The sequence below is a fragment of the Anas acuta genome, chromosome 1, assembly GCF_963932015.1.
Source record: "Anas acuta chromosome 1, bAnaAcu1.1, whole genome shotgun sequence".
Classification (NCBI taxonomy): domain Eukaryota; kingdom Metazoa; phylum Chordata; class Aves; order Anseriformes; family Anatidae; genus Anas; species Anas acuta.
Genome location: NC_088979.1, coordinates 136,370,714 through 136,388,165, shown reverse-complemented (window position 1 = coordinate 136,388,165; position 17,452 = coordinate 136,370,714). Strand labels below are relative to the sequence as shown.

Sequence of the window (17,452 nt, the reverse complement as noted above, 5' to 3'; positions counted from 1 at the left end):
GGCTGAAAGAAAAAAAAAAAAAAAAAAAAAAAAAGCTGTAAAACTTGAATAGAAAATAATATCCCTATCCCTCCACCTTATCACTTTCACACCTGTCTCTGACCTTGGTATCATCTGCTCAAAGCCAGTCAGGAGAGCTCTGGTTTTGTTCTACTTCTCAGAGTAGAGACTGAGGAGGGAGGGAACTGCTCTGCACCTCAGCCTGTTTTGAAAGACTAAACAGTAGGCAATAATAGGCTGTTTGGTTTCCCACCTCCCTTTGTACAAGTAAATGATATCTAAATGGCTCCTGAGAGGAGATACAGACTTCGGTTAAGTTAAGGACTTAACAGAAAATAAGCAAGCAAGATCCCCTATCCCTTTCCCATCCCTATGTCTGCCTCTAAATGTAAATTTTCAGGAATTATCCTTTTAAGAGATAAAGGGGAGAGAAGGAACAGAGAATATGATTGTTCCTTGCAGCCAATTTGAGAGGGGAGCCGAGCTGGTCTCGGCATAATGCCAATTTGCTAGCTCAAATTTCACCTGTAAAAGCCCTGTAGACATTAAAAAAGCATTAATTATCCACCCAGACACAAAAAACTCATTATGCTCTATTTTTCCAATCCTGCTAACTATGCATGAACAGTTCGTGCTGAAGGACAGTATTACCTGCTTCCTTCAGATTACTTGCTGATCACAGCAGCTCAAAGGGTTTTGTTTTTAGTGAAATGGCATCGTGGTTCCTCTTTAAAGAGTTCAGCTACAAGCATGAGTCCAAGGCCTGATCATCTCTTCCACTTCTTGGGATATTCACACCCAACAGTCAAATGACTTGTTTCTGGGTGAGACACTTTCTGCCATTTCTGTGTATAACAAGCTTGGTGTTGACCCTTTCAGAGTACTATATTTCTTCTGCACTGTCCTTTGGCATTCTTTTTGTGAATTTGCATTCTATATGTTATAGGTCTATCTTGGATTTAATGATGAATGCAGACATTAGTATTACAAATGTTAGCTGAACCCTGTAAGTAGATTTATTTAATTTCTACATAGCACTTCGACTCAAGGAGGAAAAGTGTTGTAGCTGCCATTAGCCATGACTTCACAGCTGCTAGCACAACAATAACCTCTAATCACCACACTTGGTCCTTTTTCCTAAGCAAAGACAAGTATTGTATACAGAGGTCAGATACTAAGATAACCTTTGGTAGTGAATTAGCAGGATGCATTGCGCAGGCACTGTGCTGGCTCCCTGCCAGTTATGTAAAGTCTGAAACCAGGATCCTTGTGTTCTGAAGACAGCAAGTCCATCAGATTACCCAAGGGAGTGTGTATGCAATGTATCTGTGTACACACAGCGTGGCTGCCACCTGGCTTTGTTTTGGTTAGATGACTAGTATGACATTTCCATTCAAGTTACACTATTGCAAAATGCCACCATTGTTCTGCGGCTGCTATGCAAAATGCTTACTACACTAACAGGAGAGGAGGAAGTTTGTGGTGTATGACAATGAATGTTTTCTGAGGCTGATTTCCCAAAGTCAATGTATGTCCTTATCTTGTGAGCAGCCAAATGCCTCCTTCTGCTCAGGCATATAAGCAAAAACCACTGCCTGTTATGGTGCCAGAACCAAGTATTTTCAGGAACGCTCACTCTAAAGAAAATTGCAGTTTTCCCTGAAGACTGAAAGGTAATTTGGGGCCCCCATGTTTTCTAAGGAAGGTGACTTCAGCTTGCATGCACTGTTCTGTAGCTCCTCTATTTCACAATACCAGGCACTGGCAGTGATGTTTAACAAAACAACTACATGAAGCACAGGTTCCCACAGATTGAAAGCACATTCTAGTATAAGAATAGAGGGCTAAGACAGGCTTTTCTTACTGTGACTAAAGGAGGATAGATTTAGACTAGACATAAGTAGGAAATTCTTCACTCAGAGGGTGGTGAGGCACTGGAAGAGGTTGCCCAGAGAAGTTGTGGATGCCCCATCTCTGGAAGTGTTCAAGGCCAGGCTGGATGGGGCCTTGGTTAACCTGATCTAGTAGGTGGCATCCCTGCCTATGGCAGGGGGGGTTGGAATTCGATTATCTTTAAGGTGCCTTCCAACCTGAGACATTCTATGATTCTATGATTGTTTGGAAGAGACAAGGGTGGTAGAGGGACATCATCAGAGGGATAAGGTCAGAGTGACACAGTTTTGGTAGATGAATTATCTCTTATTTGAAATCCTAGGTCCCAAACTGGACCTTGTTAATGATATGGGTGGTGTTATTCCAACAGATATCATTCCACAAAACACATGCACTTCCAGAAACTATGCAACAGTAGCCTCTCAAATAGCTTTAGTCTCAGTATGTGAGTCTCCATGTATTGCAAGGCGTAGGGCCTATGTCTTAAGCAATAATTTTGGTCAGATAATTGCAATGTTCCCTTTCTTCCAGACTGGTCACATACAGGTATTGCATAAAACTTCAGCCAGAGGCATCATCCATTCCAAGGAGGATCCTTTGAACAGAGTCTGCCCCTGCTAGTAGGCTTTACATGAGCTCCTATGAACCTGATGGCTGGAAGACCAGCTGGCTCCATCTGGTGTAGATGGTCCCAGAGCCAGAGAGAAGCTGTGGTGCACTGCTGACTGCATTGCAAGCCCTGTGATGATGGACAGTGAGCCAGGAGCTAGGTAAGTGAATCTTCAACCAGAAACTGTGAAGCTTGGCAGGTCAGGGATGCACAGTGCAAAACTGTTGCAAAACTGGCCTGAGGGGACAGTGGGGTGTATGAAGGATCTTGTATTCTTTGTGCTTGCTAAGACAACTGAGAAACCACTGGCCCCAAACTGTGTTATGTTTATGGTTATTGAAAATGATAGATAAGCTGTATTTAGAAGTAAAGACAAAAATGCAATAAACTGAATGTGAAGATCTGATTGCTCTCCCTTAGAGGTCAGTGCTTCTCCTATTTGGTGGCTGGATTCTTGTTAAAGCAATAACATGGTAAATCTTTGCATGTACATGGACCATGTGTGACGATTAAACCAAATGCTCTTCAATCCCGTATTTATTTCTCAAAAAAGCAAGAAGGAAAATAGCAAGAAAAATCTTGAATGGTGAGAGGGGTTTGGAACAGGATCCCCTGCAGACATTTCCAGAAGTTCTTTCCCTCCTATAGCAATCTTCTCCCACAGTTGGCCTTTATCTGTTTTTCCTCTTGATCCTTAGCATATTTTTTTTTCACACAAGTTCCCATGCTGTATGCTTTCAATACTTTAAGTGCAGGAGAAGATAATTCCTATTTTTAGTTCCAACATATAAAATGTTATCTAGGGACAGCTCATTTTTTCCTAAGTGATGAAGCAGGAAAAGGATATGGCAACAAATACTACCTTAGAAAGGATACTCATGTGGTTAAGGCATTAGCCTGTTAATTCTGGAGATTTGTGTTCCTTTTCTGGCTCTCATACAGACTCCATAGGCCCCTCATGGGTTAATCTCTGTTCCTCACTTCTCTTCCTATAATATGGGGATAAGGTTAACCTATCTAACAGCTTGGTGCAACAAGGATAAATTAATTACTGTGTGACAGATTTTCAAACACATCAGTGATTACTGCCATAACAGAGTCTTCTGTGTAAACAAATACCCTTGGGAAAACAAGAGATGGGATTTAAGTTTGCTTTTGAGGTAGGTTCTTATACCAGCACTCCCACCATGGGAACACCCATACCAAAGGAAAGAATACGACAAATGCACAGTGTCATGCTTTAAAGATCTTGAAAATCAGCCAAATCTTTAAAATGTTAAGGAGACTTAATGTAATACTTATACATCCTGGGGCTAATTCTCAGGAATTCTGAGTACCCTCTGCTCCCCACTGACTTTGATTTGTGGGCACTCAGCAAATTCAGTTGTAAAATAATCATTTGGTGAAAAAAAGGCATTTGAATGAAGCCTGATCCCTCAGTCTGCATATTTTTATGAATGCAAACATGCCTATGATAAGAAGTTCCACCAAGCCTGACATCTGTACCCTCTACATGAGAGGTTTGTAACTTGTGGGTTTGCAGCTGAAAATGCCAACTGACAGGCATTACCTATTTTCTCCCTATCTGATTGTTCCCCCCAAACCATGAAAAAGTCCTTATGTACCTCCAAGAAGACAGCCAAAAAGGAAAAACAGGTGAGGATTTTTCCACTAACTTTCTGAGTCTCTGGAATGGTTTTGGGACTCACCATCTCTTTCATATGTACCCTTGAGTCCCAAGAACTGCAGCAGCACCTGAGCACACTCCAAAAGCCACTGGCAGACAGGCATCCTGTTTTCTTGCACCAGCTTTCCTCCAAAAGGTACTGGGTGCTGGGCAGAACTCAGTGCCATTATTTCCCAGCTGGTCAAAAGCACTCTGACAGCTTTGAATGGTGGAGGTGTTTGGTCCTTTCTTGGAAAAGCAGCCGGTTTGTTTCTACTTGAAAATGGAGCTTAATTCCTCTCTGGCCTGAGACAGCTTTTTAAACTCAATTAACAATAACACCTGGGTTTTGGGGATGTGATTGAACCAACACTTCCCTGTCTGAAAACACTTAGCCTTTGAGGAAGTTAGCATCCAGACCTGCACTCAGTGTATAACCATAGTTAAATGCTTCCTTTGAGAGCCTGTGGAAGTAGGTTTTTATAGGTGCAGAAGAGGTACCAAGGTGCGATGGTGTGAACTGCTAACCAGGGAAGCAGTGTATGACTGGACTTGGCCACACAGAGGCTAGTGGGCGCGCAAGCCAGAGTGACAACACAGCGGGGTGCGATGTGTCACCACTCCCCTCACCAGCGAAGCGTCCAGCCAAGCCCAGGAAGATCAAAACCTGAAAAACAAATCAAAGCAAATTCCAGCCTGAAATGCACACAAAGCTCATGCCCAGTATGTGAGCCCCCATCCTTCATCCACGCATCATGGAACATTTGCTCGTAGCAGCACGCTCTGAGAAAGCAGCGAACTTGAAGGGAAATACCTGAGGGGCAGTCAACACTGCACTCCCTGTTTGCCAACCGGGGCGCGCTCCTTCAGACTTGGCCCCGTCGCCGCTCCTCACTGGTGACCAGCTCGCCTCAGACCCACCTCAGAGCTCCCTGTTTTCTTTGGCGGGGCCTGCGACCCCGGGCAACCCAGCCCGGTGTTTGAGCCTTGCCCAATGTGTTGCAGAACAGAGAACACATGTTTTTTTGTTTCAAAGATATTGCTTAAAATAACTCAATTTCTAGAAGGTTGAAGTTGGACCCCTCCCCCCTCTCCTTTTACCCTTGCCCTCCCCTCTTTACATGGCTGTGGCTCCCATGAGGATCCAAAGACAGATGTGCCATGAGGATCTAGTTATCATTCCTCCTTCCCATTCCCCTGTCAAAAAAAAAAAAAAAAAAGAAAAAGAAAAAGTGTATAAAAGTGTATATATATATATCTATCTTTCTCTGGGCTGCTGGACAACAGCAAGCGCCTGTGAGAAGAAGGGGGGAAGGAGAGCATTGGCTGAAAAACATCCCCTGCCTCCTTTCCCCCCTCCCTGTCATCCTGTTCTCTCTTCAAACACGTTTTTAAACATACCATTTTTGGTCTGGTTTCCTGGATGGCACATCTTCATGTCTAGCTGGGCTCCATCCATTACCTCATGAGACAGGGTAGGACTGAGGTGACAAGATTGATGGAACATTTTGAGCAGGGCTATGGGTGAGGAAACCCTCCCAGGACAACAGTGGAATTGGGGCAAGGGGGCACTTTTATATTTTAAAGTCACTGAGCAAATCTGTTGCAAGACGGAAAGGATAATTTATATTCTAGAGAGACAATTTGGCATTTCCTCTTGTTTGTCCCACTAAAATGATGAACTGACTCATTTCATTTTATTTATTTTATTTATTTTAAATTCATTACCTGATTTTTTTTTTTTTTTTGTGGTTTGGAGGGGGTGAGTTAAAATGCCTGCCTTAGCTACAGTTCAGAAGTAACCAAGTTACTTCCACTTCTGGAGGGTCCTATATTTTATTCCAAATTGGCACAAGATCTGTTCAGTTATTCTTAGCCTTGCAGACACCTTTTTGCTTTTGTTACATTAATGCATGGATGTGAAGAGGGAAAGGACTCAGTTCTGGATCCTGTTCCACTGAGCTGCTAATTCACATTAAGAAAGGTCAAATCTAATAGAGCACTGCCTTATGTTGAGGCCAAAAGGAAAAGGAATTCATTTGAAAACTCACTTTCCAGGTGTATTAACCCCTTCAAGTGCCATTAGGCTGCATATGTGTCACAGCATCAGCTCTTTTAAGGAGGAGCCCAGATAAACTGGCTTTCAACTCCAGTGCTCCAAAGCTCAGATCACAGCTCTGTTACAGTTTCTACTGCTGCAAAATCTGTCCTTGTATCAGGCTGTTGGCAGCAAGGGGCAAAGACACAGACACGCCTGTCTACTTGGGTGTGTGGTTTGTAGTGGTTTGTATACTTGTGTAAATTTACAAGAAAGACAGCGAAAATACAGCACTAAGTCATCAAAACTTTTTTTTTTTTTTTTTTTTTTTAAGGTAAAGGGGAGGAAATTTGTTCATTTGTTCCTTTGGAAAAGATGGAAGGGTGAGGAGCTACGATGCAAAGGGAAGTCATCTTTGCTAATTGTATTGCAGTGCAATGTACACTAAAGAACCTGAGTAGACTAGAGGTACTGGTTTCTAAGGGTGTCTGCCTGCAGCCCAAAATATGTGGTTGCCAAATACAAAGAAGAAAAGGAGAGGAAGACTAACTGGCTGCTTAGAAAGAGCTTAGGAAGTTGGAAGCAAAGTTTAGCATTTGCTAACTGATAGACAGAGTCACATCTGTTTATCTTGAGCACAGGTGAGAGGTATAGGGAGTGGAAGAAAATTTGCTTTGGTTAAAACAGAGAAATAGAGATCATGGTCAGAGATTGGCCACATCATACATGTAAAACTTGAAGCTCATTTGAACACTTCAGGAAAACAAATCTCTGGGCTCAGCCTCAAGGGATAGAGCAAGTAATTTACTTTTCAATCTGTCTCCATTCAGACCATGTTAAGAAACCCTTTCCTATGAGAAGTTTAAGATGTGATGAACAAAAGAAAGTGAAAAGCCCACTCACTATCAGGCAGTGTAGTGCGTGTGAATGTGCAGCTAACATTGGCTTGTCATGTCCAAATTGTTAAATTACAGAAAGTCTGCAAAAGAAAATGAAAACAAAGCAAGAGAGATATCCTGTCTCTGTATGTCCTATTCTTCCAGAATGTTTACTTCTGAATGTCTACTTTATCTACGGAGAAACAATTTCATTAGGTTCAAAATAATGCATTTTCAAATCTTCCATTTTGAAGAAGAGCTACCTTAGTAATGGATTTTTACTCTAAACACGAAGAGTTTAATTTATGTTACCATTGAGACTATGTGTGATATAGGTCAAGGTTTTAGTACATATTTCTACAGATATGCAAACATAACAGTTTTTGTAACTTTTACTGAAAGCTGCATATGATCACTTCTAAAGCTTCTCTGGGCAGTGGGTATCTCAAAACACAGAACTAGCACTAACTTAGATGCAGTACAGTGGAAAAGATTTGCCTTTCCTCATGAGCAAGGCAAGAGCAAGAGAGAAACTACTCTGAATAGGTGATGTGACTGGAGACACGGGTGACACTGTGGAAATGTCACAGGGGAGCAAACAGACAAATCCCCAGCCCACAGAGCCCTTGGTTGGTGCTGCCTTTTTCTGATGCCCTGTGAGGCTGGCAAGTGTGGTCCCTCCAGGAAGGGAACTCCCTCAGTGTTGGCTGGGAGAAGAAATTCAGGTCTTTGCCCTGTGTCCTTTGAGAAAACAAGAATCTCTCAGTTTGCGTTTATGAGAAGATTTCACATTTCATTCCAGCTGGAGGGAAAAGAGAGAGAAAAAACACACCCTCTTCTTAGCCAGGCAGGAGGTTTTCTGTGTATACAGGCTAGGCCCCACACCTGACACTGTGGGTTATTTCATGATGGTTTGTGTGCACCCCGCTTCCCACCCTGCTCAGAAATCCTCAGCCCCTGGGGAAAGCAGTACTTTCTGTGGCGAAAACGCCCTGGAGGTAGGCAGAGGGTGGTGTTGGGCTGAGGCAGGCTTAGTGCTGCCCTGTTAAGCATGGCAAATGATGAGGTTCCCCTTTGACTTGCCAAGAGGAGCCGTTGTCTGCAGAGCATCTTCAGTGTGTAGTTCAGCTGTGATAATATGCATCTTCAGAAAGTCAGGTCCTCCATCACTGGTTATTGGTTACATGAAGCTCTGCACAGAATCAGAAATACTAGAAAGAGTCCTGAAGCACAAAGTAGTTCAAGATCTGGTCTGTCCTGGGAGGAAGAAGCTGAGTTCAGGCCATTACAGAGGGAGGATGCCAAGTCTGGATCCAGACCCAACTTTCTGGGAAGGTCTGGGATTGCAGTCTATTCCATGAAGGAAACAAGAGTGAGATAGGCAGTTCAAGTTTTATTACACCTGATGCATTCAGCTCCAGGTCAGGCCTCTCTATTAAAACAACCAGGGACTCCACACATGCTGGGACAGGACATGAGACAGTGGTCCAGCTGCTTACACAGCCCCACTAGCTTTGAATGGCATGACGTGCTTTGGAGGTGGATATTCCCCTCCCACAGTAAAAACTCAATGAGAACCAAAGTGGACACCAACAGTGTAGGAGAAGAGAAAGCAGGAGGGTCCAACAAATGATATCCTAAAATCCCAGTTCTCCCTGGTTGACCTTCATGTGTGGCTGTGAGTAAAATTCCTGGAAAATGGCATTTGGTGTCACCCCTCTCCCTCGCCTCTCCTGGGTAAGAAGGGAGCGCCTGTTGTGGCAATCTCAGCTGTACCAGTGGGTGGGTGGGTGGTTTCATGGAGCACCGACTGTGGGCTCCACTAGGATTACATTTAAACTCCTGCACTCTGCTTTCTTTGCCTTCTGCTGTTATCCGGCATTGCACTGAGGCCTGAGGCAGGGGCGGGAAGGCAGGTAGGATAGGCAATTAGATTCAGAGTAGTAATGATCACGATAAGAAGAAGAACCGATGTTGAATGCAATTCCCATTCCTCATTACTATGCTACTGTAGCTATGGTTTGGCTCATCTCCTGGCCTTGGCAAGCACAATCCACTTCATCTCCTGCTTCTCCTGTTGGCCTTGCTCCCATCCTCCTCTTGGCTCCTGCAGCCAAACTGCTGGCTGGCTGCAGTAATCCCACATAATATTTCACGCAAATTTATATGAAGCCCGTTACAAAGCTCAGCAAGGAGACACTGTTTCTTTTTCTTGATACAATTAATCATTTGTAGCTCTGCTCTAAGGACCGGCCTGTCTCATATGTAAGGGCTCCTTTCTGTCAAAAAGGCTGAGAAAATGCAGTGCCAAGCACTAGGGACAGGGTGAAACCCGTCTTTCCCCATCTCTGTCTCTCCCCTGTAATCCCAGGTAAAACCATGCTGGCTTGCAAAGCCTCCCAGCCTGCCTCCCCCTGTGCTGCTTTGGGCAGCACCAGAGCAAGCTGCTAACCCTGTGGGCAGCCCTGCCAGCACTGCATGTCACCCTCTTTTTGTCAACCTCAACCTGGGCATGGTCTCCTAGGTTGCCCTCCTATCTGCACAAAGGCTTGCTGTGCACTCTCCAGCCACCCCTATTGCTCAGCTGGCTGGTGGGAATGCGTTATGGGGTTGCCCTTGCCCCCTTCACCTCCTGCTGTTTTGCACCCTCTAGTTAATTTTTTGGTACAATTTTCTCCTCTCTTCTTTCCACCCCTGTTGAAGTACAACACCATTTCCAGTGTTGTGGCTGTTTTATTGGAAAAACAGAAAGCTAAGCCACAGTATAATGTTTCTGTGGCTAAACAGGAGACCCAAGTGTCTGAGCTTGTCAATCCAGGACCTCACACCAGTACTGACATTCAGAGAAACAGAAAAAGGTGATCTCTTTTCTGCTTGTAAATGTGGGTGTCCACCTTTTCACTCTATTTTTCTGCTTAAGTCCATCTGGAACATCTGTCAATTTCTCCTCTTCCTCCTAGTCTCGAGTATAACAACAGGAAGGCAATTAAGAAACATATGTTTAACAAAAACCTATGCCTCCATTTTTAGCATCAGACACAGAAAGGGTTTGAAAGCTGCAATCTGTTTCAGTATCCTTTTTTTATTATATTCCTATATAATTGATGATAGTTCAATAGCAAAGGAATTTTCAGTTTAATTATGTATTTAATAATTCTTAAATCAAACACAAGAAGAGATTACTTTATTTATTTTTTTAATGTTAAGTATCCAGAAGGTCTCAATTTCCCTGTCAGAGCAAACTCAGGCCATGTATGGTAATGGGAGGAAACTAAATAAGAAATTGGCCTTTTTCTTTTCTTTCCCACCCCACAGAAAGGATTTGCTTAGTTTCGTTAGAGGAGAACGCTATATTTTCTGAAGCACAAACACTCATTGCTGTTAAATTAATTATTCTTGCTCAATAGCTGCATTTCCTCTCTTCATAGCATATTTCCTACTTCCAAAGGAATTTGATGAAAAAAATTTCAATCTATTATACTCCAGAAATCTTTTCCAGTTGTCACAAGCTTATCTGCCAGATAAGTATTTCTCTGCAGTAGACAATTATCTTTAATTGGTTCTCCAAGCAATTTGAGATTAGAACTATAACCAAAACATTAGGAAGTGAGGTTACAGTATTACCTCTAAGGTAAGGGCATTTCTGAAGGTGCAGCTTGCATGACATCTTTCTCACACCATGTTTCTCATATCATCATTTCCAGCTACATATATTCTATATCTGAATGGCTGAACAGGCATCAGCAGCTGGTAGCATTTTTTTAAATATTGTGGCATCATGGTCTAAATAAGGTAGACAGGAAAGAAAGATTATGGAAGAAAGCCCTGGTATGAATCTGGTGTTTAGTATCATTTCATCCTCCTCTCATGAAATGTCTGAAATATTGATTGCCAGAGCATGGGATAGCATACCAAGGGAAAGATTGATTATAATTGGAAGAAATATGCACCTGCTTCTTATACCTTTTTTGTAAGCAGATATTATTGTCCACTGAGAGAGACAAGATACTGGGTCTGAGGGACTCCTTTGGTCAGTCTGATTTTCTTATTGTTACAGCTAAAAAGCTGTGTGGAGTTTCACGATATTTTTCCCCAGCCAGCAGCAACATACTGTCAGTTGTCCTTTTTTCCTTTTTTTTTTTTTTTTTTTTGAGTACTTAAGCACATATTTCATTTACACCATTTTCACATTTTGCAAATTTGAAAAAACAAAAAGTTTTACAAATAACTATTTTGAAAAAAAAAAAAAAAAGCTTCTCACCTTCTATTATGTGTTTACAGAGAACTTTTTACCACCACCAAGAAAGGCACTGGAGACTGTTTTTTGAGCAATTAAAACAGAGAAGTAATTTTTTAGGTCAGACTGACATAGCCTTGATAAAAGCAGGAGAAAAGAAAACTGAGATAGAGTCATATATAAATCTGTGTATTTACCTCAGCAACACTATTTTTTTTTTTTTAAGATAGTGATTTCTTACCAATCTTTCAGTAAAAAATACCATTCTTTTACTTTAGACTTATACCTGGCCAAAACTGGGATTAAACTGCTTATGACAGGACCCTGAATCAGCCAGAAAATTGAGAGAGACTTTCCTGTATATTTTCCTTAGAGCAAGAATCCCCCCAAAACACTGGAAAGAATGTCCAAACTCTGGAGATGGGATTTCTGAGAACTTCAATTAAAGTATGGATCTTTTTACAAAGTAGAGGAATAAGATCTTCAGGTTAAAATGAACAAAAATAGAGGAATTTGACAGGAATTCTCACTGTTGGTTGTGCAAGGTGACGTTTTCCCTTGCTCACATCACAGCATCATTTTGATGTGCCAGCATTTGCTTCTTGGGATGCAACAAGTCTACACAGATTTCTCTGAGTCTCTATGAACAGTCCATCTCTGTCCATTGCCTAGGAGGCTTGACTCTGTTTCCACTCCATACTCTTCTCAGCAGTCTACTATTTTCTTCCCCACTGTAGGGTTGTTGATTGCAGTCTTCTCTGCCTCCTACTACCTACAATCACTACCACCCTCCCCTCACCTTCCCTCATTGTTGTATCGTTTCAGATACTCTCAGGGAAGGAGCAAGCTTCTCCTTTTCTCTATAGTCTAGCAGCAAAGACAAGAGAAAGAGGCAATTCTCCTTTATATTTCCCTACCACTCCATCTCAGAGGTGTACACCAAGGAAGACTATCCTGTACTCAAAAATAATGTTGTTAATAAATAAATAAACAAATAAAACAAAAACCACCTATCACAGGATAGAGAAAGAAAATATTTTAAAAAATATATTTTTTAATATTATGCTATGTATAAAGCCCACTTTGATGTTCCCCACTCTTTCTTCCTTTTCTAACCAATGTATCATATTCCAGTTATTCAGACCTTTGCAAGATAACTGCCTGGTAAGTGTTTTATATGCTGGGAAATTCTTCAAGTTAGAAAACTGTACCACTGTCCATGCCCACCCTTTCAATGTCAGATGCAAACCTGCAATGACATGTCATGGCATGCTGCCTTCCTGCAAGTAAGCCCTGAAGCTGGCCTTGCACTCTTTCAAGTGTGAAACACAAGAGGTCTGATCTTCAGGAAAGATTTTAGAATATATTGTTATGCTATTTGACCTTTTTTTTTTTTTTTTCCCCTTCTTGTGTGGTAAAGAAAAAGATAGCATTGCACAAGAAGCTGTTGATCTCTCAGCTGGGAAGGAACAGTAATTGTCTTTGATCACCATGGTTTGGGCTCCTTACTCCTGGAGAGTGAATGTTGCCAGATGTGCTTGACCTGGACGATATATAGAGAAACTGAGGAGGGTCTCCTGAATGTAACCCACCCAGTACTGCATGAGAGGAAGTAGTTAGCCCGGTCTCTATTTCTGAGCCAAATGTGTGTGATTTCAGGGCTACCTAGAGATTTAGTGTAAGTGCTGTCTTCCATACATCAAAGATGTGAATGCTTACTGGATGATATAGAGAGCGATTGCCTGCAATATGATATATGTGTCCACTTCAGACATGCCAGGAAGCCCATCTGTTTACTTAACTTTTTATGAAAGCAGTTGAGAGGAAGAGCTTCTATTTAACTGGGGAGTTCTTTTATTTATTTATTTGCTCATATTTATAAAAAATAAGTACAAATGATGTGAAAAATATCACTGGTAATAGAATTATCAATATAGAAGTTTTTCAAAGAGAAGTGTGTAGTAAAATTAATGACAGTGACACCACTAAGGACTCACAGCACTTCATGACTCACCACTGTTCATTTATAGGGATTTACCTTTACAAATTGCACTTTCCTCTTTCTTTTAACCCTTTCCTCCCCTGAGCTCCTCCAACCCCCAACTCCACCCCTTCCCCTCCCCTCCCCCCCCCGAGACACAACCTAAGCTTTGCTAAGTTTCCAGGATGCTTAAGAACAGGATACTGGAGAAGACTAGCAGCAGGAACACACATCACATATCCAAGCAATGAAGAGCAGTGGGAAGCACAACAAACATACATATAGCTGTGACATACAGCTGTATGTCACAGATAGTATCTGACCTCGTCATTTTGTGGGGATGGACTCTGGTGGTTGAGAAGATAGAGGGGAGGTCCAGGGACAGTGGTTGCAGAGAACATTTCTGTCACCACTACTCTCAGTACAAAGCTCTTACTAGGGTAGCACATCACCAGCTGCAGTGTTGTGCTGCACCAAGTCATCTTTCTCAATATTCTGTGTGTCACAGACTGATTTTGGGCAGTTCACTGAATGCTGCAATGTTTTAACTTCCCATCTGTCTTTGGACACTGACAGGAAAGCCTTCTAAGAGTAAACCCTAGCAATTTGAGATGTTACTTCTCCCGTGGATGACCCATCTCAACATGGGGTATTACCACCCTATGGTAGAGGTAAAAGAATGGGCTATAAGATATTATCTCACATCACCTTCATTAGCAATTTATTATACTACAGAAGAAGGAAAGTTTGCACCAATTTTTTTTGATTCTCAAATGAATAATCTGAGCCATGGACAAAATGTCCTATCCCACCACTCCCTTTACTTGGCAGTAAACTCTGCCAGATAGCCATGGCATGCAGAATCCATCAGTGCTTGTAAGTCTGTGCCTTGAAAAAATAAGTGGTGGCAGCTGGCTACTGCACTGAATAGAATATGACAGTAGTAAAAACTGTAATGAAACAACCTACTTTTCTGCAATCATAACTGTCTCAAAAAAATGTTTTTGTTTTTTTTTTTTTTTGAAAAAAAAAAAAGTTTCTGCCATCTCTCCAGTAAGAAAAAAAAAAAAGGACTTCATTTGTTGATATGTAGCAGAATTTTGGCCAGAAAAGAGGTTGTAATTATTTGCACAATTTTACTTGTACAGACACCCAGGTACAGATGCTTTCATGGAAACTTTGGCTACATAACAGTATTAATTTTGGCTAAGTCTTGAGACTATTTTGAGAAGCTTTCAGAAATTTACAGGAAGTACCTTTCCTTTTTTATTTATGTACAGTGTTATTGTTATTTTTATGTTTTAAACAAATAAGCAGAGATACTTTTACTTTGCTTCTACTAGATTTCATGTTAAGAAAGGAGGTGTAGTGGAGGGGAGAGAAATCTTGGCTTAACTATTTCAAAAACAAGGCTCATGGCAACCCAGAAGTTGAATGCTCTTCTAGAAAACCTGGTAGTAAGAGCAGTGGTCTCCTCTGAGACTGCCTGGCCTCATTCTTGTGTTGTGGCAAAATAAACAAACAAACAGTAAAGTAAAGATGAGAGGGTCCTCTGAGATTTGGGTCTCTTGCTGTCTCTTTCATGAGTAATGAATGGGGTGACCGCACAGACTTGGAAAACCCTGCAGTGCTTGAATCTACTGCTGACTTTCAAGTAGGCAGAGTGCAGGATTATATGGGATTCACTGGCAGTATTAGGGAGTCAATTAAAGGGGCTTCAAGGTAAACCAGGAGTTTGTATTACTCATACACAAGGGAAAAGAGTTTAACAGCTGCTCTTTACTGTCACCATTGGTATGTAAGCAGAAACTTGAATTATACAGCAAAGTCCTAAAAAACCCCTGGAAAAGGCATCTCTCCCGCTTGGGTGTCCAGATCTGCTGTTTTGAGACCCTTTTATAACTATGCATCTAATTCTCATCAGCAGTGGGGAAAATCCTGTTCAGCAAGCCCACCTGAAGTGACCATATATCCCAAGGTACTTTCCCATTGACTTGGGTGGTCTCAGACCCCTGAAAGGTAGAGTCTTTCTACTGAGAAGTGACACACAAGGTAAACGTAATGGATGTTAGCCAATATAATAATATAAGGTCTCCAAACACAAGTACACTATGTTTCACTGATCATGGCTCTCTATTCCATTTTCTCCTTTAGTTCTTTCAGCCTATTCTCAGAGCTATATGATTAAGGCTTTAAGGACTTAATGGAACAAAGAAAATTGGGGCTTTCTTCCATGATACACGAAGAGTCATGGAAAGAGCTATTTACTAGGTAAAGGGCATTAAATGTTGTCCTCTGTCTGAATTAGTGAAGTTTTATGCCTCTTCTGCAGAAGGAGCAAACTTGGGTATTCTTAAAGATAAAGTCTGTCTATTTCTCCTATTGAAGTATGCTGTCTAAAATACAATACAGTACAAATTTAGAGATTTAGAAGGAGAGGAGAGGAGAGAGGAGAGGAGAGGAGAGGAGAGGAGAGGAGAGGAGAGGAGAGGAGAGGAGAGGAGAGGAGAGGAGAGGAGAGGAGAGGAGAGGAGAGGAGAGGAGAGGAGAGGAGAGGAGAGGAGAGGAGAGGAGAGGAGAGGAGAGGAGAGGAGAGGAGAGGAGAGGAGAGGAGAGGAGAGGAGAGGAGAGGAGAGGAGAGGAGAGGAGAGGAGAGGAGAGGAGAGGAGAGGAGAGGAGAGGAGAGGAGAGGAGAGGAGAGGAGAGCAGAGGAGAGCAGAGGAGAGCAGAGGAGAGGAGAGTTTAAAGACTACTGCAGACTCAGAAGGGAAGAAGCAGCCTTCATTCTGTGAAAGAAATGTGATATTAAGGTGGAACAGTAACATTGTTTTGTGTTTCCTCTCGTTATTTCTTAGGCTGTTCTCCTTACATGTTGACACTGCCACCAGAGGAGAGGCAGTTCTTCCATTTTACTTGATATGTCAGCTGCATTTCCATTGAGAAAAGGTAAAAAGTTCTGTGTAGTCAACCAGGAGGAATTAAATCCCATATTTCTACTTAGTATGTCTATAACCCAATGTAGTGGGTTTAGGTGGCAAGGCTTTGGTAGCAGGGGGCCATAGGTGTGGCTCCTGTGAGAAGAATCTAGAAGTTGCCCCATGTTAGATAAGGGCCCTGCTGCTGGCCAGAGCTGGGCCAATAAGAGGTGTTGTTTGCGCCTCTGTGAGAAAGTATTTAAGAAAGGGAAAAAAACAACCTGCTGGGGAACAGCAGCTGGGAGAGAGAGAGGAGTGAGAAATAGCCCTGCAGGTGCCAAGGTCAGTGCAGAAGGAGGACAGGAGGTGCTCCAAGCACTGGAGCAGAAGTCCCCTGCGGGCTGTGGTGAGGACCATGGTGAAGCAGGCTGTCCCCCTGCATACAATGGGTCCCACGGTGGAGCATATCTCCACGCTGCAGCCCCCTCGTGGAGAAGCCCCTGGTGGAGCAGGTGAACCTGCACTGACAGAGGCTGCAGCCCTGTCAGAGCAGATTCCAGTCCGGACCTTTCCAGGGTGGACCTTTATTTAGCCTGTGGAGGAGACCACACAGGAGCAGGTGACCTGGCAGGAGCTGCTGTCCATGGGGGACCCAAGTTGGAGCAGTTTGCTCCTGAGGGATGGACCCCATGGTCCATCTGAAGCAGTGGTCTATCTGGAGCAGTTCTTGAAGAGCTGCTGCCTGTGGGAAGCCCATGTTGGATCAGTTCAGGAAGGACGACATCCTGTGGGAGGGACCTCACAACACAGGGGACAATAGTGACCAAGAAGGAGCGGCAGAGAAGAAGCGCTGACTACAGCCCCCATTCCCTGTTCCCCTGCACCACTCAGGGGGACGAGGTGGAAGAGGGTGGATGCGGGGAAGGAGTTTTAGGTTTATTTCCTTTATTCCTCATTTCTCTATCTTGTTAGTAATAAGCAATAAATCTTACCAGCTCCCTACTCTGAGTCTGTTTTGCCTGTCACGATAGTTGTTGAGCGTTCCCCCCGTCCTCTCAAACCTTGAGCCCTTTGCATTGTATTTTCTCCCCTCTCCCTTTGAGGAGGGGGAGTGAGAAAGTGGCCATGGTGGAGCTCATCTACCCACCCAAGTAAAACTCAACACCAAAGTCAAGACAGATCCTTTTGGACTACATTTTGTGTCTATGGCACTCTTTTCCCCTTTGCTGCCTTG

General features: G+C 42.7%; 1 long non-coding RNA gene across 1 annotated transcript in view; it reads left to right on the top strand.

Moving 5' to 3' along the window:
- Window positions 1-2,298: 2,298 nt before the first annotated feature.
- LOC137850245 (uncharacterized) overlaps window positions 2,299-17,452 on the top strand; it is a 46,404-nt gene continuing 31,250 nt past the window's right edge. The window contains exon 1 of the long non-coding RNA XR_011092399.1: window positions 2,299-2,663. This is a non-coding gene — a long non-coding RNA (uncharacterized lncRNA). The remainder of the gene's footprint in view (window positions 2,664-17,452) is intronic.